The 25,699-nt window shown below is 41.3% G+C and overlaps 1 pseudogene; it reads left to right on the top strand.

The window, feature by feature from the left end:
* Positions 1 to 1,262: 1,262 nt before the first annotated feature.
* LOC117996009 (5S ribosomal RNA) lies at positions 1,263 to 1,381 on the top strand (annotated as a pseudogene).
* The last annotated feature ends 24,318 nt before the right edge of the window (positions 1,382 to 25,699 follow it).

Here is a 25,699-nt window from a genome sequence, read left to right on the forward strand (position 1 = left end):
TTCTTTGTAGGTAAAGAGAAGGTATCCACTAGGAAAGAATTTTTTGAAATTCCACCCCTGAGTGGGTTAAATGGAGGTTTGAAATTTATGAAGTCCACGCGGGCGAAGTCACGAGCATAAGCTAGTTTTTATATATTTCTAAAAACTCATAGTAAACGTAAAAAAATATCGTTTTCTCTTTATAAATTGAATAAGTAAGACTTACAACAAAGTGATCTTTGCAAAAATAAATTTGGGTTGAAGTCGTTAGTCATATAGGATCCCTTTAAGCAAGTCTTCGCGTGTTACGTATATTTATTTCACTGGGCACTCTAATCCACAACTTTCCTGTGGTCTTTATCGATGCGTTTTTTACATTCTCGGATGATACAATAACGAAAATTACTATATTATTCGGCATGTGATGATGCACAGCATCTGTGAGAGTGCGTGGTACTTCCCTTTTAGTTCTTCCACCAATCAGAGCGATCCGTCAAGTTGTCAACCAATGAGAAGCACTTCCGTTCGTTGTGAGTCACGTGGTCACAGGTAGGGGGCGCTCGCCCTGCTTTCCTCATAGCGTCGTTACTTCCCGTTGCGACAACACGAATAACGTGAAATATACCGCCGCCGCCGGCAACGCGGCCGGCGCTGCGGTCGGGAACGCGGCCGAGGCCGCGTCGGGCAGCGAGCGGCGTCGTCGGAACGATACGGACGACGAATCGAGTTCTGGATCGGGTGACAGCACAGTCCACACCGGAGTCGAGAGAGGTAAAAAGGAGAAAACTCGGTGAGTCATCCTAAAATTTCTATATCCAGATTATAATTAGTCGAGTCAACACTTTGACCGACTTGTTGAGAAACAATTCATATTCTCGTGCTATGCAATCGGCCCCGCCGCCATTGTTTCGTTTTGGTACCTAACCACACTTTTAAATCGTCCATTCCGCACGACAACGCGCACGTTACCCTCACATTTGATCAATTTGTAGGCTAGAATGAGATAAAAATTTGCGGCTACCCGCGGTTATTGTTATTGCGAATTGTTGTAGGTCTCCCGAAGAGATCAAACATTCTTTCGCCGCAGGCATAGTCTACTTACTTCTACTTATGTCGCGCGCCACGTGGCGCCGCCAATACAATCTCAGGACGTGCACCGAGTGCACTCGATACCTGCGCACGCTCATTTGACGTCGCATTATATTCCAATAACTGTTGCGTCTGTTGCTATGCAGGCGCAAGCGCAAGCTGCTATGACTATAAGTCCTGATAACTTTTGGACAGCTGATGTCCATACCATGTTAAATGCACTGGTTCTCGTTCGATCGCCAAAGTTAAGCAACATCAGGCGCGGTCAATACTTGGATGGGTGACCTCCTGGTAACACCGCGTGGCGTTGGCCTTTTTCGTTGAGACTTAGGTCAGAATAACTTTTTATTGAAAAGTACCAACCTTGTGCCTACTCATTTAAATAGGCTCACGGACAAATTTGTTGACGAAGAGAATATATATTCGTTATATGGATGCCATGAAAATTCACAACGCTTCGCCGGGTTTAGTTGAGTTCATAGTCAATGTAGGACTCCTTAGGCAGTTTATTAAGGGCAAGGAGGTTACTTAGCTGAGTCCGAACGTGACATGGCCGCCATTTGCAATGCTATTTGCTATCGCTAAGCTTTGCAACGTGAGCTATTGATATGATGATGAATATCTGCAAGAATAAGACTGGTCTGCTGCGCCTGATACTCACCGCAGTCAATGTTTTCGATAAAATATAGGACCTTTTTCAATCTTCATCGAAGTTATATGAAGCTAGTGAGAAAAGGATGCAGATAGTGTGTGGCAAGCGGGCTGAATATGTAGAAACACGCCGGGATCGTATTTTGAACGAGCTGCCTACTAACAACTTGCGAGAGGGTCTGCGTAAGATACCTCCAAGTTACTAATGTCTTTTGATGAGAATCAGTTGCGATTGTATGTACAACATACCTACGGGTGGCATGGACGAGTGGCTCCAATCTTGGTTTGTTCTGGGTACGGAAGGGAAGAAAAGTCGAGAGCAAACGTTAAAATCGAGCAGAACACGTCACGCATCTTCCGCTAACCAGTCCTTTTATGCTAAAGAGTTTCATACAAGGCGAAAAAGTTCTTCAAGAAGGACCACCAACCCAGCAAGTACCGATTGGCCAAATGTCTCGCGGCCATCCCAGCCCGAGTTTCACGGGGGCTGCCTCTGAGCGTATCGGAGGCAGTGGCAGTTGGTTTGAGCTCTGAAGGCTCTTCTCAAGTTATGGGAATGCGGCTGCCATTTACCTCCAAATCTACTCTTGTCCATACATGCCCCCGTATCCGGCCTCGTTTCGAAATCACTGCAACATTTTGCAACGCTGGCAGTTGGGTATAAAATTATCAACTGGCCTGGGTATTTCCGCCAACGAGCTTCATACCCCAAGTAAACTCGTTACCAGGAACATACCTTGTTGTGGCACTGATGTAGAGAAGAGCATTCTGGCTCCCAGATCTCCGCAGAAGGGCGTCAAGACCAGACCAATGAGAACCCCCAGATCTGGGATGAGTCTTGGTAGATTAGTAGGGCGATTTCATAAGACCTACATCAATCAGTAATACAATCTTAATTGTTGTGATTGACTGAATTTGTGCCATTTTTGTTGCAACAATGCATTGTGGCCAATAGTGAGCGAGTTTCAACCATGATTACGATCGTCACACTGTAGCTGTCAAACAGAATATCTGTAGGGCGATTGTCTAAAACCTACATCAATCATTATTACAATCTCAATTGTTCTGATTGGCTGAATTTGTGCCATTCTTGTTGCAACAATACATTGTAGCCAATAGTGAGCGAGAATTAACCAATCAGAGATGATTGCGATCGTGACATTGTAGCTGTCAAACAACCGCGGTAGGGCCACAGATCACCACAAAAAAAAAAAAAAAAAAAATCTGAAAGATACTTGTTAAAATTAGAGATTCAATTTTATAAATTGAGACTGTGGAATCCAAAGACTGGTCAGAATCTAAAGGACTATTTAGAAATTTCCATGAAGTGAAAACATTATCATATAAATTTGCAAATCAGCTTGGCTACGTTGAGTTAAATGATGCACAGAAAATATTATAGGAAGACGGAAGAAAAGGATGAGAAAATGTTTATTCTTTAAAAATTGTGCCACGCCGCACTCCACCAGTTGTACCTACCTAATGGTTTGGTTATCTTGATGCCTGTAACACTTGAGATGGAAGTGTATTGGCTGAATGCTTGTTACTTGAAGAGAGATAAAGTTATCCCACTATCTTATTACACGAATCCGTGGTGACAGTTTTTAGTCAGACCAATAAGAGGAAATTAAGCCCATAGTTCCTAGTTAAGCACAATTATGCTAAGAGCGATCTCTCTTCAGAAATCAAGAGCAGAGAAATCTCCAAATTGGGACTATAAGGTCTGATTGCCTGGTTGCAATATTATCTTTAAAATACAGTAACTTTGTTTGAAGCGTCACTAGACTGCCTTGCATTTTACTGCTTGCATCTGGCGGACGCGTTCATGATCCCCACGCCTTTAAGAGTTTCATTATGTCACTATGTCGAGGACAATAATCATATAATGTTTACTCATTTACCCATTTATTGATCATTTGCATTCATGTTATTAATAACATGAAGCCCCGTCAGGGCAATACAAAGTTACATTTTAGTTCTATATAACTAGTTTAAATGCTTTTATTTTTATTCGATCCGGAATTCCGATCAAAAATCGATACTGCAACATACAGGCAATCAGGTTGGTATTTTTTTTCAGTATCCTAACAAAAATGTATGTCCCGTTTTTTGGTATAGACTTTAAGAACAAGGGCTCCCAAACTTTTGAGAGCACGCAACCCTAAGGTAATTCATCATATTTTATGGAACACAAAACCAAATGATGACCAAATGGAACTGCACTTTTAAAGAAGAGTGAAAAAAGTAATTTGATTTTATACGTTGTAATTCCAGCAAAGATTACCATGAAAATAAATAGAAAATTTAGGAGATAGAATTGTGCGGCATGCGAGCATGAAAATGTTTCTTTAGTTTTTACAAAGTCAATGATGCTCGCTCATGGTTAAAGTGAACAGGAAATCAGAAAAGTCCCGAGCGAAACAAGCACAATTTCTTATAAGTTTTGTAATTATAAATGCTTACTTATTTGATTTGAAAACGCACACAGGAATGTAAATACTGAAATATCTGCGCGAGCAAAACGAGCGCGAATTTTTTGCTTAATACAATGAAATCGATCCTATGCTATAGGTATTCATTTGTAACTGTTTAACTCTTTAATATTTAACACGGGCTTAGCTGTTATTTACTGGATACATTTTGGGAATCTACTGTAATATTCACTTCGCCAGGTTTGGAGACTTCTAAGCTATCGTGGCCCAGGGTGGACTAGGTACCCTATCCGCCAGTTGCCACTGATATTGCGAACATCATTTAGTAATTTCATATAAATTCAGCAAGTTTTCTTGCAGAAAATAATTAGGTACAAGTTGAAAACATTTGACACTGTCCTATTCTAGCCAGTTAAAAAATGTAATTTCGTTGATTTTTACAAAAATCTCGAAAGTATAAGCCTTTTATTAGCTATTGCTTCTCAGATATTTTGCAACAAATAAAATATTACAGTTGAATGTCAAGAAGGGCGCGGATGGGAAAGGCCCTCACTGACCGCCAGTCGCACCCTCTATAGGGATCTAAATATAGTAGGTACTGCTGACCCAAAGTGTGCAATAATAACACCTACACATGTTTAAACATGTGTTAATTCTATTGCATGTTAAATATTTGCTCTATTCCAAAATATTAATACCTAAGTAAAAGATACTAATTATTGAAAATATCACTGGGCTCGCGGAACCCTCTGTAGGAATTGCTGGCCTAGAAAGCTGTTAGAGTTAAGCGGACACAGTCGGGTAGCCCAGAGTCCGAAATGTTTGTTAATCACAATAAAAGGGGAAACACGTGGAGCATCTAGAGCAGTCACTGGCATCTGAGTAAGATCGGTACTTAAAGATAGCAACATACGGGCTTCACCAGGAAGTGTACGCACGGTCGTACTGTCTTTTCTAACTACATATTAAAGTCAGTCACTCTGGTGGCAATTGGCGTAGAGAGGATGCCTTAGGTGTATTTTACTGTTAACCTGAGCCTGTTTGATTTATAAACTATTAGGTTAAATGTTATCTTGATGCTACCCGCCTTACATAAATACTGGTTTGATTTTGATGTGGTATTCTATTGAGAATACAATAATTATCAGTTGCCGTTGCGATTTGAGATTTATTGTCACTTGTTTATTTTATAGATCACACCCGTGTATAATTTGTTCACATAGCGTTATTGGTGGTCACCAGGAGTTAATAGACATGTCTCTCACAGATGCTGTGCATCATCACATGCCGAATAATAGTACAAGTTTTACAAAACAATAAAACTTGTATTATTTGAGCAGAGATGATGCACAGCATCCCAATAAGGCCTCCTGGTGAGAGACTTCTATGAGGAAAGCAGGGCGAGCGCCCCCTACCTGTGACCACGTGACTCACAACGAACGGAAGTGCTTCTCATTGGTTGACAACTTGACGGATCGCTCTGATTGGTGGAAGAACTAAAAGGGAAGTACCACGCACTCTCACAGATGCTGTGCATCATCTCTGCTCAAATAATACAAGTTTTATTGTTTTGTAAAACTTGTACTATTTTTCATGTACACTAGTATAGAAGTCATGTTTATTAAACTTTGGGAGGTTATGCTGTTGTTTACAAATGCATGACGTCAGAGCACAGATAATCTATCGGCCAAACATGGCCGACAGTGTTTTCACCTGTCTAAGAAAAATGTATTTTTAAATGAAAGTTTTACGGTTTTTAGGGCGCAAAAAAATATAGTGTTAATTTTTTTGATATAATAGCACAAATATTAACCATTTAAGACCAACTTTAAAAAAGTGTCAAGTAGCCTATTGGTTAAATTAAATTTTATCAGCGCACGTCCGGCGTGCGAGCACAAGTTGTCGAACCAGAAGTGATCGGGGCCCGCCTGCGCCGTGCCGAGACGTCCGCACACACACATGCACACACACACCACGACGCGTTCCTAGCGGCGCGAACAATATCAATATACTTATAATAAAACTGTAACAGGTCAAATTCTGTACATTGAAGATATTTTGAAATTTTTTTTTCGAGGGCACTCTATAATCGATACTGAACCCAAAACTGTAATTTTTTTCATTTTTGTCTGTCTGTCTGTCTGTATCACGGCCGCGCATCACGCTGAAACTACTGAATGGATTCCAATGAAACTTGGTACGATTTGAGGTCATACTATGAGGAAGAATATAGCATACTTTTTATCCCGAATTTCAGCATGGTTCCCGTAGGAGAGGGGATGAAAGTTAAAATGTATACTGAGTTGTAATTCATTAACGCGTAGTCCGATTTCATTCATTCTTTTTTTGTTAGAAAGGGGATATTTTAAAGATTGTTCCGTAAATATTTCAAGATCATCGGTTTTTAACCGACTGTCAAAAAGGAGGTGGTTCTTTTTTCTACATCGATTTTTTCGAGGTTTCTGGACCGATTTGCAATATTTTTTTTTAAATCAACAAAAAAGTTTTCGTGGTGGTCACATAAAAAATTCTGGATTCAACTCCTTAATCCTGATGCTGCAGGGTTACTGCCCGCCTGAGTTATCAAGATTCAGGAAGTGTTCATAGTGAATTCATATTGTAGGTACCAAGCAACGACTTTATTCTCAGACTTCAAGTCCCAACTCCTCAACCCTGATGATGTAGGGTACAGCACTCCTAAACTATAATGTTTCAGGAACTGCGGATGATGCAAAATTATTTTAGGTACAAAGCATAGGCTACATCATTGAACTTCGGATCCTAACTCCTCAATCCTGATACTGCAAAGTACTAAAGTCCTAAATCGTGGGGATTTTAGAATTTCTGATAGTGAATTGATATTTTAGGTATCAAGCAACGGCTTCACGATGACACTCTCAGTCCAAAATACTCTAACCTGATGATGCAGGGTACAGCACTCCTAAACCATAAAGATTCAGGAACTGTTCCTGGTGAAATATATATATATATATATATATATATTCTTGGATTATAGTCGGTAGTCGCCTATAAAAAGCGAAGCGCGTCCAAGTATGGTCTCATTCTGACGCAGAAATTCATTGTGCATAGACGTGGTTTGTGACTCCGAGTTGGTTCGATATTTTTCTTTTTATAATTGTTTGTGCTAATTTTGTTCCAATCATTAAATATTTTGGACTTGTAAAAGTATTTGGTTCTGTTTTAATAAATTGTGATTTTTTTAAATTGAATTTCACTTCTGTACCTAAAATCAGAACTGGGATTCCTATTCAATAGCCCACTATAGTTAAAATCTAGTCACTGACAATCAGTTTGCTTAAATTGGAACAAAATTCTAACCTTTAAATTTTTGTTGTTTTTCTTGTACAATGTCGGATCGCGGGTATCGTAACCGCGATCGTAGCCGTGATGTGCCGTGATCAAACTCGAAGTTCTCGGAGCAGACCACGTTGATGTGAACCAGCAGGGCATAGATATAGGTCGCGAGATCACGCACCTAGTCGTGTTTTTATCCAAACGTTACACTCAATAATGAATCAATACTCCGCGATAGGAAAAACACGTCGAGACTTGTCGAAAATAGTTTAACCTCGGTAGTAACTACACGCGAGTGTAATATTAATCGTCTCTGTAACACTGTGACCGTTCAAACAGAATGCAACACTCCCGTTTCCGCACCTTGTTCCGCACAAGATGAAGTCACTGAAATTAAATCTTTAAAATCAAGTACCTATACCTTTGGCTTTATGGCTAAGCACGTATTGGCCACGTGAACGTATCTAGTTCAAGTGTGTTTATCCAAATTGAATTTTTGTCTAAAAGTTTTCACGTCTACCCTACGTGTTTTTGTGAATTAATAATGCCGTCGTCTAAATCTGCTAATCGATTTAAGTATAAAAGTAATTCACGTAAATTGAATAATGAACAAAGGCGTGCTAGTCGGTGTCGTACAATTAGTGGAACGTAGATGTCTTTATTTTTGGTCTCGATTTTTAATGATGTTGATGCATGGTGTAAAAAAGTCGATCATGTTCGTAACCTCAACCGATGGCATAGCCGGGAGGTAGTTTCGTAAAGTGGAACTTGTACAAAAGGTTTTTGTTATGATCAGTCTTAGATCAATTTTAAAACGGAATTTATTCCGCTGTGCCCACGAGAGGTCGATATTTAGATTAAGAACATCTATGTCGGTCCATTAGTCACTTCATGAAGTATCTCACCAAGATACCCGCAATTTAAATTCGCAGTTTAAGACTAGAAAGCGTAGTCTTAGTCATAGTACTTTCCAATCACGCTGTTTTCTGAGTGAAAATTAGGATCACAGAGTGTACCTACTGTACGAAAAGTTAAAACTTATCGAAAACCAAAAACATCGGTTTTGATGCAGTTCAGTGTTCTTTTTGTAAAAAGAGTAACCGTAATGTAGGTAGATGAGTTTTTGCTAAACAATTATTTTTGCCACGAGATAACAAATTGAGTTTCCACAAGATTAGAAATCAGTCTTCATGTGGTGTTAGATCGTTGTATGAATAGGTGGATCTGTCGTAATAAGGACTGTACTAAACCAACTGGGAAATACTTATATTCGAACACGATTCGAACATAGTCGAACATAGTCGAACATAGTGCTCACATTTATCTTTCTTTTCTCGAATGTTCCGACGCAATGCTGCACGCTTGGCTGCGGGCTTTGGAATTCTGCATGAGAGCGAGGCTGGCTATGCTCTGGCCTGACGCTGCGCTGGCGTTGCTGCGCCATGCCGCGCCGCCGCCGCGCCTTTCTGCGCTCTGCACGAGCGTGACGGTGCGCTGGCGTTGCTGCGCCGTGCCGCGCCTTTCTGCACTCTGCACGAGCGTGACGGTGCGCTGGCGTTGCTGCGCCGTGCCGCGCCGCCGCCGCGCCTTTCTGCGCTCTGCACGAGCGTGACGGTGCGCTGGCGTTGTTGCGCCATGCCGCGCCGCTACCGCGCTTTTCTGCGCTCTTGGCGAACGAGACGGCGCGCTGGTGGTACTGCGCTGCGTGCGCCGCTGTGGGCTACGGTGCCTCTCGCGAGCATGGGGCTGACTGGTGTTCGGCGCCAAACCGCGCATGCTGCTCCAAGCGTCGGCGCCTTTCGTGAACGTTTCAGCTCACTGGTATTGTGGCACGATGCCATGCGCATCGTGGGGCAACACAAGCGCTGCCAAGCCCTTGTACGAGCTGATTGGTGAGAATGTTCTTTTTTAAAGTTAGTGTCCATGATTTCGATAGGCACGTGTTGTATTAAAGCACGTGACCTACGCATACCGTCTTGGACTTGAAGGTGTTTCGTATGATATGCTAGCCAGCGACGCACTGTAGTGTGTTCGTAAATAATGTAACGTGGGTAGATTCAACTTTTTTAGAAAATCTGATGATTCCCGTTACCGATTGTTTCCGATTTTGCCATTTTTATTAGATACATTTGTTAGGATCAGGCGAGGCCGAGTCCTTAAGACAAGGCCATAACGTAGGTAAAGTGCTTACCCCTTGAGTACATTAAACAAATCTGGCAATCTAAGATCTAGCTGGGTACTTTCGGCGCTACGTTGACGAGTATGCTATTCAGACAGCCTGCCTTGCACGTTTGACGAAAAAAAAGAGGTTCCTTTTCAATGAGGCCCTGAACAGGAAAAGATACGTCAGAACATCACTGAGCGACTCACCACTGAGTCCAAGGTAGCAATCTTTGCTAATTTACCCACGGTGCAGTGAGTAGGTAGTACTGCTACGTGCTGGGAGCGTTGGCAGTCAACACTTGCGCCACCATTTGGTTTGTCTTCACTTTATGGGTGTGACCAACTACAACGCTTTCACAGCCACCGAGCCTAAGAAGGCCGTACTGCCGCGCGTTACTCGTATGTGGATTTATTTCCATGACTTCACCTTCGACTTTGAGTACCAAAAGCGCACGATGATGTGTTATGGCGACTATTTTAGCTCCAACCCTTTAAGTCAACAGCATCACCAAGACGAGCAACTGGGCTCAGATGGTGCAGGTCACAGATCAGGACAAGCTCGTCGAGTATCTGTAAGTGGGACAGCTAGACTCTCATCGGTATTAAAGTGTTACGCTCTATTACCGCTACTCACCAGTAGGAGCGGAAGCGTGGTTGTCGTGATACCGTCGTCTGCTGCAAGTCTTTGCCGAGAAGACTCTGAACCTGATCCCGAAGTACTTCTGGTTTCCTGGGCTACTTCAGTTCGTAGTCAAGTATGTGGCTCACTGCCTGGTTTGTATATCAAACAAGCGATAGATCTCTAGAGTTCCTCACTAGCAGACAACAGTGCGGTTGCTGAAACTGTACGGCTTGATCAAGTGGCATGGCGTGAAATGTGACGCTCCAGGGCGACTGAGCTGCTGAGTGAAATCGTGCCCGGCAGGGATGCCTATGCTAATCAAAATCGTCGTCCGCCTCGTGTGTTTCAGGCTGGAGCCATGGTGTTTGTGATCAAGTACTCCCAGTCCACAGGGAAACTTGATCCTGGTATGCGGGGGCCATACAAGGTCCTGAATACCCTGCCAAGCAGCCGTTACGAGCTGGAACTGCTGAGTGGGTCGTATGGTACGACTACTCAGGTGGCAGTGGAGGGCATGGTGCCCTGGCGAGGAGAGTGGCGCCTGGACGCGTGTACTGCTTTCTTCAAGTATGAGTTCAGCTTGTTGGCTACTTTGTGGTGGTGAAGATTAAAGTCGTGATTTTGTTAATCATAGCTCTAAAACTCTTAGCCTCCTAACTAAAAAGGCCTTCCTTGCTCCCTTACCTACTTATCTAATTACGGACTGACACACTACATCTATTTTTCTGCTATGACTAAACGAATCACGGTAACGCTTTACTCCTCAAGGGAAGTTCAACATTGGCTGATTGAGATGCACTTTGATCAGACTGTTGTCCGAGCCCGGTGGTCTGATGATGGTCATCTCAAGTTCCTGCTTCATCAACTAGTTCCCGAGCCTAATGGACGCAGGGCCGTAAGGCGGTCCATCTGACATCTACCGACATGGACGCATGGCCGTAAGGCGGTCCATCTGACATCTACTGACATGGACGCATGGCCGTATGGCGGTCCATCTACTGACATGGACGCAAGGCCGTATGGCGGTCCATGGGTGCGCGCGCTAGGTTTGAGACGTCTCATAGGTTGTTAGGTGTCACCTCCTCTAGGTGATAGGGACTACCCCATAAAACTAAATGATTTATCTACATGTGTAGCTAATACTAAGTCGCACTTCGAATTGCTTACTGTTACCATTTTTAGCTATGGAGTTTTGCTATATCGAAGCTAATTTCAGGTGATGACTATGACGTAATTGGCCCAGGTGCTGGTCCCCCTTCCGCACCTGAGTCTGCCCCGGCACCTCCAGCGGTAGAGGCAGAGGCATCGCTCCATTCGGCGAGCTCCTCACCGGTCTCCCCTCGCGCACCGCACGCCGACAGCGTTGCGGCGCCAGCTGCAAGTCTCCGCAGAGAAGATCTCACGACCGTTTCTGGCTATGACGGCGGACGAGGACGCCGCATAGTCAGGAGAGGCCGTCTTAGGTCACGCCACCTCTCTTAATGAGCTTAGCTATAAAAGCTGAGCGCGCGCGAGCACTGGGCTCATTTCGCTACTGATTTTTGTGCTGACTCCAAAAGGCAGTCAGTAGCCTAGGCCACTGGTTCCGCCTTTGGAGGATAGAGGTTAACCCGGAAAAAAGCGCAGCAGTGCTCTTTCAAAAGTCCAAAAGGAAATCACAAAACAAACTTCGACAGACTGAAATAACTCTTTACGACCGCCCCATTCCCTGGCAAACTAATACCAAGTACTTGGGTGTAACCTTTGATGACAAGATGAGCTTCGCCGCGCACATTCGTAGAGTCCGCAAGAACGCAGCGTATGTGCTCTCCCGTCTTTACCCCATGATTTGCGCAAAGAGCAAAATGTCACTTCGACATAAAGTCACGCTATACAAAACGTGCATCCGCCCAATAATGTCTTATGCCTGTGTTGCATTTGCACACCTGCCGCCCTCCTCTCTCAAACCTCTCCAAGTCCTACAGAATAAGTTTATGCGTACGGCTACTGGCTCCCCGTGGTACATGCGCAACGTGGACCTCCACAGAGACCTCCAACTCCCGACAATAGCTCATTACTTTAAACAGCTTTCCAAAAATTATTTTGAGAAAGCCATTAGACACCCCAACCCCCTAATAGTTGAGGCAGCGACTTACACCCCTGACCGAAACGACCCCCCAGATAAAAGACGCCCTAAGCACGTCCTTAACGACCCCGACGATCAAATCATGACCGACAATGCACCCTATCTCGTAGGGCTACACAATTCAACCTCATCACAGCGTCTTCGCCGGCGAAGACGAGGTCCCCGATTTCTAACGTCACCCGGACGTGGGCTCACGCCACGGCCTCGGGGGCGTACGGACTAACCAACAAAACCGACAACTCCACCCATCCCAACGTCATCCTAAGCCGTGGTCCGAGCCTCACAGGAGGCGCCCTTAGGAGGACGTTGCCCCCCGACCTCTCGAATTATTTCTTCGAGCCCTAGGGCTCACCCCCAGGCGGAGCTTCGCGCTCGCCAACCCCCCCGGTGACGCTGTAGCGGCCAATAGGGCCTACGCAGCATAGTCAATCCGAAACAACACAAAAAACAAGTATGGTCTCATTCTGACGCAGAAATTCATTGTGCATAGACGTGGTTTGTGACTCCGAGTTGGTTCGATATTTTTCTTTTTATAATTGTTTGTGCTAATTTTGTTCCAATCATTAAATATTTTGGACTTGTAAAAGTATTTGGTTCTGTTTTAATAAATTGTGATTTTTTTAAATTGAATTTCACTTCTGTACCTAAAAATATATATATATATATATCCCTTTTTATAGGTGTAATATGCGTAAGCAAAATGATAACCCTACAACCAAGAGCGGGATTTCCGCAAGATTTGCGAACTCCCAAAGTGGATGAGATTGCCGAGCATTATGCTACTAGGCATTTTGGTGGTTACCGTGTCGATAAAGTCGCTGCAAATTATCACAGAAATAATATTGTAAATGCCAAGCATAGACTATGTTATTGAATTCCAAGTCTCAACTCTTCAATCATCATCAACCCGCGGATGTCCACTGTTGGACATAGGCCTTCCCTAAAGAGCGCCACCACACCCGGTCTTCAGCCTTCCTCATCCAGCCACTTCCCGCCAGCCTCTTTATATCGTCGGTCCATCGTGCTGGAGGGCGTCCCACACTATGCTTGCCTACCAACGCGGTCTCCTCTCAAGGACTTTCCGGCTCCCACGGCCATCACCTCTACGACAGGCATGACCTGGCTTTCTTTTATCCCGGAAAATAAAAGAATTCCCATGGGCTTTTGAAAACCTACATCCACGCGGACGAAGTCGCAGGCATCAGCTAGTTTAATATATACCTACATATATATATTGGAGGGTCGATATTGAAAGAGTTCTTACTGTCTGTAGACTCCGTGAAAAGAAACGTATGAGCTTTATTCTACGGAAGGTAGCCATCTTTATTTTAGTTGTCAGAGTTGGACTTTGACACGCACGAATTTTTTTGTTGTTCACAATTTTCTCTCGCGTTCAATTAATTAAGTATCAGATTATAGCTTAGCTAATTATTATTCTTTGAGATAGGTAGGTAGTTTCTTAATCGTGATATTTAATTCGGTGATTGTGATATAGTTAGAACAGTAATTGTTCGATGCTAATGTACATTGTGTTAAATCGTAACATCTAGTGCCATCTGGTGACGTTGTCTGCAAAGCACTATTAATAATGTTCGCGTAGTTGTTTGACGAATATGGAATACTAATTATTGGTGAATATTAGAGTAATTCGTGAGTTAACGTTTGGCTCAGTGGATAGATTATTATAAGGACATCCGTTAAGGTTATTTCTGCAGACGCTAGTGATTTAGAGTGTAATTGGAGATATACCGGCAGTTGAGATAATGATTAGTTTGAAGTGATAGCTTAGTGTGATAGTAACTTGAAGTAAACTTTGATAGTACCCGCTTTAGAATCGTATAACCCGGTTGGTAAAGAATCATTGATGACTCTCGTGTAATGTTGAAATGGATTAGACAATGAGTTGCCCATGAGATCGAATAGCTTACATTCTACCTGGTTTCTGTTGTGATCGCTTATTTGGGTGGATAGTAGTCGTGGCGCGTGTGGCGCACGATGCTTCTTCTTTCTTTCTTTCTTCATTCTGGGCTGGTTTCCGCACTTAAACGTTTCCGTCTGTTGTGCGTGCATCACCCCTCCCCGCCGAAGTCTTCACTCCAGCCATCCAAGCTCACTCCAGAAGCCAAGTAGATCGCCCAGGTTGCCGAGGGCTTCTTGGAGTGAGGTCGGGGAACCTAAATGGCGTTCGCGTTGCTCTGCTACGCCCGTGCACTCCAGGAGCACGTGCGTCAGTGTTTCATCGACCATGGTGGCAGGCCCTGCACAGAGGACTGTCGGTGACACCTATAACGAAAAGGTGTTTGTTTAGTGGGCTATGCCCTGTTATGAGTCCCACCACCTTCCTAAGTTTACCTTTGTCCAGGCGGAGTAGTTTGTTAGTTTGACGTTTGTCTATGTTAGGCAAAGCCTCTTTGGCTTGCCTGCAGTCTGTTGTGTTAGCCCATAGTTTAGAATGTTCTTTTAGTGTTAGTTCATGCAACCAGGTTTTATACTCACTGAAGGGTATGGGTACGATTGGTTCTGGCCCTGTCACCTTCAGTGTCGTAGCCTTTCGTGCTAGTGCGTCTGCTGCCTCGTTTCCCTGGTCTCCATCATGTCCTTTGACCCACCTTAGGGTGATGTCGTTTGACATGGCGAGAGTTTGCAGAGCCTTGTGGCAGTCTTGTATAAGTTGGGAGGTCGTCGAGAATCTAGCCAAGGCTTTAAGAGCAGTTTGGCTATCAGAGTTAATGTTAATCTTAAAGTTTGTTACCTGTCGATTGGTCATGGATATAGCCGCGGTCATAATGCCCACACACTCTGCTTGGAAGACAGAGTTTTCCTTACCGAGTGCGTGACTTATCCTCATGTTCAGTTCTTGGCAATAGGCTCCTGCACCTGTGCCAGTTTTGGTTTTGGATCCGTCGGTGTACACTTCTATTGCGTCTCGTGTTGACCTCGGATTCATATTCTTTCCTGTGTTTATCTTGTAGTTTTTGTCTAGTATGTGTTGTTTTTTGGTTCTGTCGCATTTCCACTCCAGACGTGGCTCTTTGTTTATGCTTTGCAAAAGAATTTTAGTATGCATTGTGTTGTGTTCTTTCCAATGACCCGAGGTTTTCAGTCTCAAGGCTGCGAGTGTTGCTTCTTCTTTAATGTGTAGGTATAGGGGCAGAATCCCCAGTATAATTTCGAGTGCTGCTGTTGGTGTAGTACTCATGCAGCCGGTAATGGCGAGGCATGCTTGTCGTTGGAATTTCTGTAGTTCTTGCTGGGCGGTTGTAAGGAGAGTTCTTGGCCACCATACAAGTGCAGCATAAGTTAGTGAACATCTTACAACCGCTAGGTATAACCATTTCATTATCTTTGGTTTTAGTCCCCATTTTTTCCCCAGCATGCGTTTGCATTGATTTAGTATTGTAAGTGATTTTTTAATTTTATCTTCTGTATGCCTTTTCCAGCTGAGCTTGCTGTCCAGCGTCACACCGAGGTACTTTACTTCAGTGGACAGTTCAAGGCTTGTGTTGAACAAGGTTGGTGGTTTTGTTAGCTCAATTTTTCTTTTGTTGGTAAACAGAATCATCTCTGTTTTCTTTGGATTTACTGTAAGTTCATTTCCATCGCACCATCTTTTGATTAAGCGCAAGGCTCGTTGCATAACTTCATATAGTGTGTTTTCTAATTTACCACTGATTAGGATAGTGAGGTCATCCGCGTAACCAATGGTATAGAACCCACTTTTGTTTAGTTTAGTTATCAGGTCGTCAACTACCAGGTTCCACAGGATTGGTGATAAAACACCTCCTTGAGGGCAGCCTCTCGCTACTATACCTTTTCTGACTCCGTTGATGTCTAGTTGTATAATTCTCTGTTCTAGCATTACTCTTATCCAGCTGCGTATAGTTTTTGGCGCCTTGTATCGTGCCAAGGCTTTGTCAATGCTATCAAAAGTTGTTTTGTCAAAGGCTCCCTCAATATCTATGAAAATGCCTAATGTCGATAGTTTGTTTTCTAAGTCATGCTCGATTTTGGACACAGCAGAGTGCAATGCGGTTTCTGTTGATTTACCCGTACTGTAAGCATGTTGGTTGGGATGTAGTGGTATATGCTTTAAAGTTCTGTCCCTGAGAGACCGGTCGACCAGTCTTTCAAGCGTCTTTAATAGAAATGATGTAAGGCTGATTGGTCTGAAGGACTTTGGCAATGTGTAGTCACTCCTACCAGGTTTTGGTAGGAAGACCACCTTCACTTCTCTCCAGGCCATTGGGATGTATTTGTATGCTATGCAGGCCCTGTATATTATTTCCAGCCAGGGCATCAGTTGAAGTTTTCCCCATTGTAGAAGTGCTGGGAAAATGGTATCGGTCCCTCCTATTTTGAAAGGGTGAAAGGTGTCTATAGCCCATCTGATTCTATCTCGCGTGACTATGTTGTTGGCAAGGTCCCAATCCTCTTCTATTGGATGGTGACCAAGGGTGTTCACCCAGTCTGTTGAATCTACTATTCTACAGCCAGGGAAGTGTGTTTCTATGAGCGTTTCGCTTATCTCTTTGTCGTCCTTGGTGTATGTTCCGTCAGCTTTCCTCAGTGAGCCGAGTGTGCGGGTGTTATCGTTTGCTAGAATCTTGCGTATGCGAGCAGCAGTATCGTTTGATTCTATGCTTGTGCAGAACTTTTGCCAGGAGTTTTTTTCCTTTTCCCTGACGCGTTTATTGTATTGGTATTGGGCCTCCTTATAGTTGTCCCAATCTTGTTCTTGTTTGGTGTTTTTGGCTCTGTTGAAAAGATGTTTAAGTTTTTTCCTCATTCTTTCCAGATCAGGACCCCACCAGCTGTTTTTCGATGGTTGTTTTATGTTGTTTTTCTTTAGGGGACAAGCTTGTTCATAGCTTGTTCTAATATATTTTGTTAGTTTATTTACGTTTCCTTCGATTTTATCGATATCATTGATGTTTTTTGGTTTACTTACACCTATTTGTTGTGTCAGCAGGTTTTTGTATTTTAGTATGTTAGTTTTCCTTGGATTTCTTTTTGGTACATGTTGAGTTATCATGAGATCTAGCTCATAGCATATCCGCCTGTGGTCAGAGAGAGAGGGCTCATCACTGACTCGCCAGTTCTTTACGTGGTCTGCGGCTCTGGTTGACGCTAGGGTTAGATCTATTATGGTTTGGTACCTACTCGTCACAAAAGTCGGTTCGGTACCCATATTAATAATTGTCAGGTTAGTGGTTAGTAGGAAATTTATTAAACTCTCACCACGTTTGTTGTTGGCTGTGCATCCCCACAGGTTGTGATGTGCGTTGCTGTCGACAGAGATGATTAAATCCATGTCGTTATCTTCACAGTGTGTTACAAGCTCCACCAATTCTTTTGTTGGTATTGCGTCCTCAATGGGCATGTATATTGATGCTAGGACCACTGGTTTTGGCAGTCGCCCCATGCCTTGTTGTATTCCATTATTTATTTTAACTGCTGTCAGATCTCTGGAACAGTATTGTGTTAGTAGTAACGCTGTAATACAGCGTGGAATGTAGATGCATGTTCTTGGTGGTTCGTCATTGCTGTGTGAAAAGATCTTACCATGACAGCTTCCGAAACCACATATGGTTTTTCCCCTGACCCACGGCTCCTGGATCAGGGTGATGGTCTCGTCTTCAACCTCCAGCTGCCTACGTAACGTGGCCGTGGCGAGGTGTTTGTGCTGGAGGTTGGTTTGAATGATCTTTATTTTTCCGTCGCCCTCTGTGCCGGGGGTTGTTCGGCAGGGGCAGTTTCTTCTGAAGCGTTTTGTGTCGCCTTTCTCTCCCGGGGTTGTATGAGGTTAGTCCGGGAGTCCGCTAGCATTTCCTCGATGTTGCCGAGGATTGTGCTTACGGAGGGCTCAGGTGTTGCACAGAGCTGACTGGTTGGTTCATCCACATCCATGTCACCACCCACATCAGGCTCCTCTCGGTTTTCAGGCTCTAAGTTATGCCCGGGCGGTACATCACTTAGTCCTTCATCCGTGAAGAACCTGATATAGATAGTGCCCGTGGAGTAGGCGACCTTCCTGCCGCGCTCCAGAATCGTTGGCAGCTCCTCGTTGGGAATTCCTAGTATCAGGAACACACCAGGAGGGCTGCTGGTTGTTCGCGAGTAGCTGAACAAGACCCACTGTGACACCTTATACCACGGGTTTTGATGAGATAGGACTTGATGTAGTTGGCCTATCTCCCCGTCGTAGTCCGGGACATATAGCCCCGACCTTACCCTAATTGGTATTTCGGTCTGTTGTATCACAGTGAGTTTTGTTCCGCTCTTTGGTGATGTTAAATTTGGTACCACGTTCTTGAGCCAGCTAAGTGCTTGGTCGTCGTGGCACCACATTTTTAGGACACCCTCGCTGAGGAAGGCTTTACCTTCAAACGCCGGGGCGTATCGGGTTTGGCCTGGCGCCAAGGGTTCGATACAGGCCGCGAAAATCGCCTTCTGTATCAGACCCTGTATGGTGTTCGCCTCAGCTTGAGTTAAGTCAGTCCTAGGGGTAGTTGTCACAGCCACACTCAAGTGCGATTGGACGGCGCACGATGCTATGGTGTTCTGTATGCAGACGTGCACAGAGTGGAGAAGGTAGAGCTATTGCGATATTCTGAATTAGTAATGAGAAGTCAATTATAAGATCTGGTTTAGATCGTAAGAGAGTCAATGCAATGATCCTTTTAAGAGCGTTCATGAAGTTGTGATTGATTACCTTGAGATGATTAGATAACGGAATAGGTCGTGATTTGATTGAGAGGTTGCAATGGCAATTGCGCCCTAATCACACGATGTAGTGTTTAGCTCAGGCTAGCTAGTTTAGAGTGAGGTGAGGGGTCGCTGTGAGGGGTGGTTGGAGGCGACCATAGGTAGGGTTAGGTTAGGGTTATGCTGTATCTCAGTGGCACACTAATTTCGTGAAAATTTCTAATAATTACATGTCAAACTCAAATTTTCTATTCGCTAACGTCAGTTTTTAACGAAGATGACGTCATAGACAATGGCTCTTGATCATAGCCATTAATGGGATGGAAAAGAAACCGGAAATGCTTTTTCACGTATGTTTTCGTATCGATAGTTTTTAAAACTCTATTCACTAAGCAAAAATGACAGTTTGTAATTGGAAACTTTATTAGGTGGCAACGATCGTTTTAACAACTAGTCGGGACCAGTGTTTTGCGACTCTCCACTATAATGCGTCCGTTTTATAGAGGTAATAAATTTTTAGCAATCTCAACGAATGTAGAGATGTTTTAATTTCGAAGGATTATTAATTTCAAATCGACTCAATTCAGCCCGTTTTTTGTTAATAATTGATGAAAATTATTAGTAAATACCTATTAAAAAAGTAATACTTAGGTACCTATTAGTAGTAAATAGGTAATAAATATGATAATTTAGTGTTGTGAGTTCAATTATTATTTATATTTTGTGGTTATGTTAATGTTGTAGATAATACCTAGGTATCTAATTAAAATATGGGTTGTGAAGTTTTGATGGGGCAAGACGAGGCGCCAATTAATATACTTACTTATGATCTTTTGTAAGACAATGATTAGCTTTTGCCTTCAATTATGTACCTATCACATTCATAACAACCAACAAAACAGAAAATTACTTACCTTTACCTACCTACTTAGAATAGGTACTTTTTGTTGTACCTACCTATTCTACTCTGTTTACAACCTCTCACACTGCCAAGCGTCACTGGTCAAAATCTCTAATAGAAATAAGCGCTTCCCTGTCCACTTTTACTGTCTTTTTCTCTTTATTGTTACAACTTTCTGGGGTACAAAATCCATACTTCCATACTAACATTGATTAGATGATTGATTTTGGTGAAATTTGGTACAGAGTTAGCTTGCACATCGCGGGGAAGAACATAGGCTACTCTTTATCTCGGAACATCAAAGAGTTCCCACGGGATTAGTTAAAAACCTAAATCCACCATCTAGTAACAAATAAAAATAAAAATCTGCAATTAAGTATATTGAGGAGTTAGGAAAATATTGAAATTAATAATTTAACATGAAAATTTACTAATATTTGTTGTACCTAGATCCTGGCAGCTCTGCATGTTTATGCAACGGGAACATACCACCGCCCAATGGGGGCATCTATTTTAAATAAAATGTGCCAACCCACCTTTAGCCGAAGTCTGAGGTAACCGATGCACTCAAACCTCAATGCTTAGGAAGTACTCACTAAGTACTTAGTTTCCTGCATCCCAAAAGGAAAGGAAAATAATTATGCAAAAGTAAGTTAATAACATAAAACTAATTAGCATATTATCTTCTAATTATATATAAAAAAAAAGCTGTCTGACTAACTGCTTAGCTGTATCATCGCACAGCTAAAGCTACTGGAAGCTACAGCTAAGAATGGAGCTTTATTAATGTCATTCTGCTATCGGTCTGTCTGTCAGTTTGTTTGTACGTATGTCACAGGTGTCCTTAGCTCGTGGCACATTATTCTATTACATCATCATCATCATGATCAACCCATCGCCGGCTCACTAAAGAGCACGGGTCTCCTCTCAGAGTGAGAAGGGTTTGCCCGTAGTCTACCACGCTGGCCATGTGCGGATATGGAGAACTCTCAGGCATGCAGGTTTCCTCACGATGTTTTCCTTCACCGTTAAAGCAAGTGATATTTAATTGCTTAAAAAGCACATAACTCTGAAAGGTTTAGGTGTGTGCCCAGAATCGAATCCCCGACCTCCTGAGTAGGAGGCAGACGTCTTAACCACTAAGCTATCACATACTTCCAGTATGTACCTACTATAGCAGCTACTAGCTGACCCACCCCGGCTTCGCGCGAGTTTTAAAAATCAGCGAGGGGTGGAGTTTCCAAAAATCTGTGTACCTACATCATAAAAGGAACCTAACCCAGTGGTTTAGTGTGTCCTAGGACTTATTTTTTTTATAGGTATAAGTTTATTATTATTGAAAAAAATATCCATTATACTATGGCACACCCTATGTACAGAAATTGTCATTACTCATTATATAAATTAGCATATAAGCTTTTTTCAGGTATATAATATATTGATTATTTCAGGGATGAAGATCAGAGTAACCAACATAGTTCAGCAAATGGTGAAGCAAAAGTGGTAATGCCACTCTCTGTGAGACACTCTCAGTGTCTCTATGTGATCAAATCGGAATCAAGGAGATCTTTTGAAGAAGCAGAGTAACCAACATAGTAGACTCTGCCATAGAAGGCCTAGTAGAAATTAATAATTCTTAACTGTATAATATGATGTCTACTATCTTTGCTGTTTAAATTCAGTATATAATATACCGAAATTTCACATTCCTAACTTTTGTTTGGTTTTTGAGATAGACGCTGCCACAAAAATGGTCTAAGGCTCAAATCTATAGTGCGTACTTTGACTATGTTCTACTATACTATGACTAGGTATGTACTTTGTCAACGTGCGCTCTATAGATCTCATCCTTAAACTGATAACTTTGATGGTCCTGCATTTCTTTATTTTTTAAGATAAAAAATTAATCCATATTAACATTATTAATGCGAATGTGTCTGTCTGTCTGTCTGTCTGTTAGCTAGCTTTTCACGGCCCATCTGCTCAATCGATTTTGACGTAATTTGGTACAGAGATAGCTTACATCCCTGGGAAGGACATAGGCTACTTTATACCCTGGAAAATCAGAGTTCCCACAGGATTTTTATAATATATTTGTAGTCTACTCAGTGAGTTCTAGACAATGATACCACACATGCTAGGGTATGAAAAAATTCCATGCCGCTTTTTCATATGTGTAAACCCCTGGTAAATAATTTAATTGAATTTCAAATTCAATATTCGATTTAGTTAATGTTCAACACCAAATACCAAAATTTCAGGTTTGTAATATGCGGACGGACAAACGGACGTACAGACATAGCAGAATGACATCAATAGAGCTCCGTTTTTATCTATTGAGTACTGAACCCTAAAAATAAATTTTTATTGTACAAAAACAAATTTGTCATTTCTTGAATACAACCCTATTATTAAGGAGGGGTTTTTTATTCAAAAAGCAAGAAATAAACAATTAAATTTTATTATTAAAAAAATCTAGTAACAATCATAACAATAATTAATATTCTAACTTTGATAATTTATAGTTATAAATTTTGACATAGGTAACAGTATTTAATAAGTCATAAGTATGTAATAGGATAATGTAATATATAACCTTATGGTATTATAGAAGGCACCACCCGTACCAGTTAAACAAGGAGTAAATTGTGACCTTAAGCCCCAGGTTCGACTCTTAAGCAAATGCTGATTGCTTTAACTGAAGTCCCAGGTTTGATTTCTAAACAAATGCCGATTGAATTCCAAATCTCATCATCATTCGATCGATCGATCGTCGATTGCACCGATCTTGTATTTCCAGGGTGAAAACATCACCCTGGAAATACAAGATCGGTGCAATCGACAAAAAAATATAATAATTGCGGGTGTTCATGAAATAAATGATAAAAATTCACAAAACAGGCGCAAACACGATATGCTGGAGGTTATGAAAATAATTTCCAGCATTTACGAAAACTGCAAGACACCAAGAATGATTTTTCGACTAGGCAAATATATGCCAGGAAAAAACCGAAATATTAAAGTATGTTTTAACTCTCAGGAACCAGCGAACTATATATTACGTAACCGTACATTAACGAAAGATAAAAACATTCGTATTTTTTGGGACCAAACGCCTGCTCAGCAAAAATATATACAAATCCTGAAGGATGAGCTAGCTCAGCGCCAACAAAGTGGTGAAAAAGACTTAAGCATTAAATACTCGAATGGAATTCCTAAAATTACAAAAGTGATTTCAAAAAACGGCAAGTGATGTCGGAACTACCTGCAAGCGAATCACCTACCTACCAGATTACTCACGATTATACTAATGTAACAATGACTTCCTCCTCACTTAAATTTTTCTATGCAAATGTTAGAAGTTTATTAAAGTCAGGTAAAATAGAGGAACTAAAATGCATCATTAAATCTTTTAGATATACTATAAGTACATTTGATATTATAAACGGAGACCTGGATTAAATCGGAAACCGAAGCGAACATATTGCAAATCCCGAATTACTCCCATATTTATAATTATAGAACTGATAGCATTGGGGGAGGAGTGTCAATATACATACACAATGATTTGTCTTACACACTTACGGAAGAAAAATATGTTGGTGGAAATAACTTCTTATGGATTCATTTAGAAAAATGCAGCTTAAATATTGGACTTGTTTACAGACCACCCTCAACTAACATTGAAAACTTTTTTGAAATTTATTCAACGCAGCTGGAACAAAGGAAAAGATCAATAGTTTATGGGGATTTTAATATAAATATTTATAATGTGTTTATAAACACTCTTGTGAAATAAAAGATCTTGCGTTGCTCTGTAAAGAGGATTATGTTTTATTAACGACCTGACATTTTACAAGAACCAAACACATAAGTTGTTACAGATTATCTTACCTGTAAAGAGAAACAACAATTGAAGCTATTATTTCACTGTTATTAGGTATTGTTTAAACTTTAAATTCTAATTTTATATTATAATTCGAAATTCACTCGCACAGCTAACGTTTTTATAAAAATAACAACCTGACAGTTGACACTTGACAGCTCTCTCGGGTCAATGCGCGGCAGATTCAAATTATGTGATCATAGACATAGATAAGTGATGACATTGACATAGACAAATAAATGAAGAGAAATAAATGGGCTTCCTAAGGTCATTTATATCTCCCCCCCAGCCGTCGTCAATTCAACACTGGAACCAATTTTGTTATGTGGAATAGGTTTGATTCACACTTCTTATGTCCTGTATTTATTTTGTAGACTGAGGTTGAAATTTTTTCTAAGACCTCATACGGGCCAATTTTTAACTCATCTAGTTTTTTCCTGTTTAAACGGTTACCATTTTCAACATATACTAAGTCTCCTACTTTTAATTCACATGTTCTCCTGTTCTTGTCAAAGTATTGTTTATTATAATTGTGCGATTTTAAAGTGTTTTCCAATGCGGTTTTTCTATCCTTCAATAAATCATTACGGCTTTTATCTTGTTTCAATTCTTCTGGTAGTATATCAAAATTTTTTCCTTCCAATAGATATTTTGGTGAAAATCCTGTTACAGTATGTTCCGTTTCATTATACTTTTTTGTGCATTCATGAGCAATAGTTGTCCAAGCTAATTTATCTTTCCTTTCATTTATCTTACATCTTATTTTATTTGTCAGTGTTTGATTTAATCTTTCATTCAGACCATTAGAAAATGGTGAATTCACTGCAGTAAAGATGATAGGTATATTCTCTTTGTCTAAGAAATTTTTAAAATCCTTTGAATTGATGCCGGGATATTGATCAGATAAAATTAAGCCAATTTTATTTTCACGTGTTACCTTTTGGACCAACCTTATAAAATCATTGGCATTTTGGGTTTTCGGAGTCAAAATATAAGCATATCTCGAAAAGTGGTCTACTAGGAGGTGTAAATATGTCTTTGTAGAACGTGAGCCACCAAATCCACCAATAGTATCTATAGACATTATTTCAAAAGGATAAGTAGCCGGACCTAAGTGAGACATTAGTCCAAAATTATATTTCCCTCTAGATTTGTTTTTTATACAGATTTCACAGTTGTCACAAATTTTTTTGATATTATATGTTAAATTTTTTGCTGTATAGAATGGATTAATTTTCCTTTTCATCTGTTGTATCCCAATATGACAGTACATATAATGTATTTTCTGTATAAATTTTTTACTAAATTCCTCAGTTAGTATTATCTTTTCCCTTTTCCCATCCTTACGATAGTATATGTTATCTTTTAATGTTACTTTATATTTATTCTGGTTTATATCTTGATTCCTTTTTTGATCATTTTGTATATCCTCTAGTTGAATCAAGTTTATAATTTTTAAAATTTCATCTTGATTTTCCCATGGGTCTAATACTGCATTTCTGCTTAAGCTATCTGCTTCCACATTGTATTTTCCTGGAGAGTATTCTATCTCAAAGTTGAACTGTGATAGGTAATACGTTAAGTCTCCTAGTTCCTCATCTGTTCTTGCCTTTATGTTCATTTTCTCTAAAGGTTTATGATCAGTGAAAACCTTGAATCTTTTTCCTATAAGCCAGTATTGCCAGTATTTTACTGCTTCCTTTATTGCTAAACATTCTAGATAAATGGCTTTTTTCTTTTTTTGTGTGTCATTTAATTTTCTTGAAAAATATGCACATGGTTTTTCTTCTCCACTGTGTTGAGGTTGCTTCAAAACAGCAGCGATACCTTG

This window comes from Maniola hyperantus, unplaced genomic scaffold (assembly GCF_902806685.2).
Source record: "Maniola hyperantus unplaced genomic scaffold, iAphHyp1.2, whole genome shotgun sequence".
NCBI classification, from domain to species: Eukaryota; Metazoa; Arthropoda; class Insecta; order Lepidoptera; family Nymphalidae; genus Maniola; species Maniola hyperantus.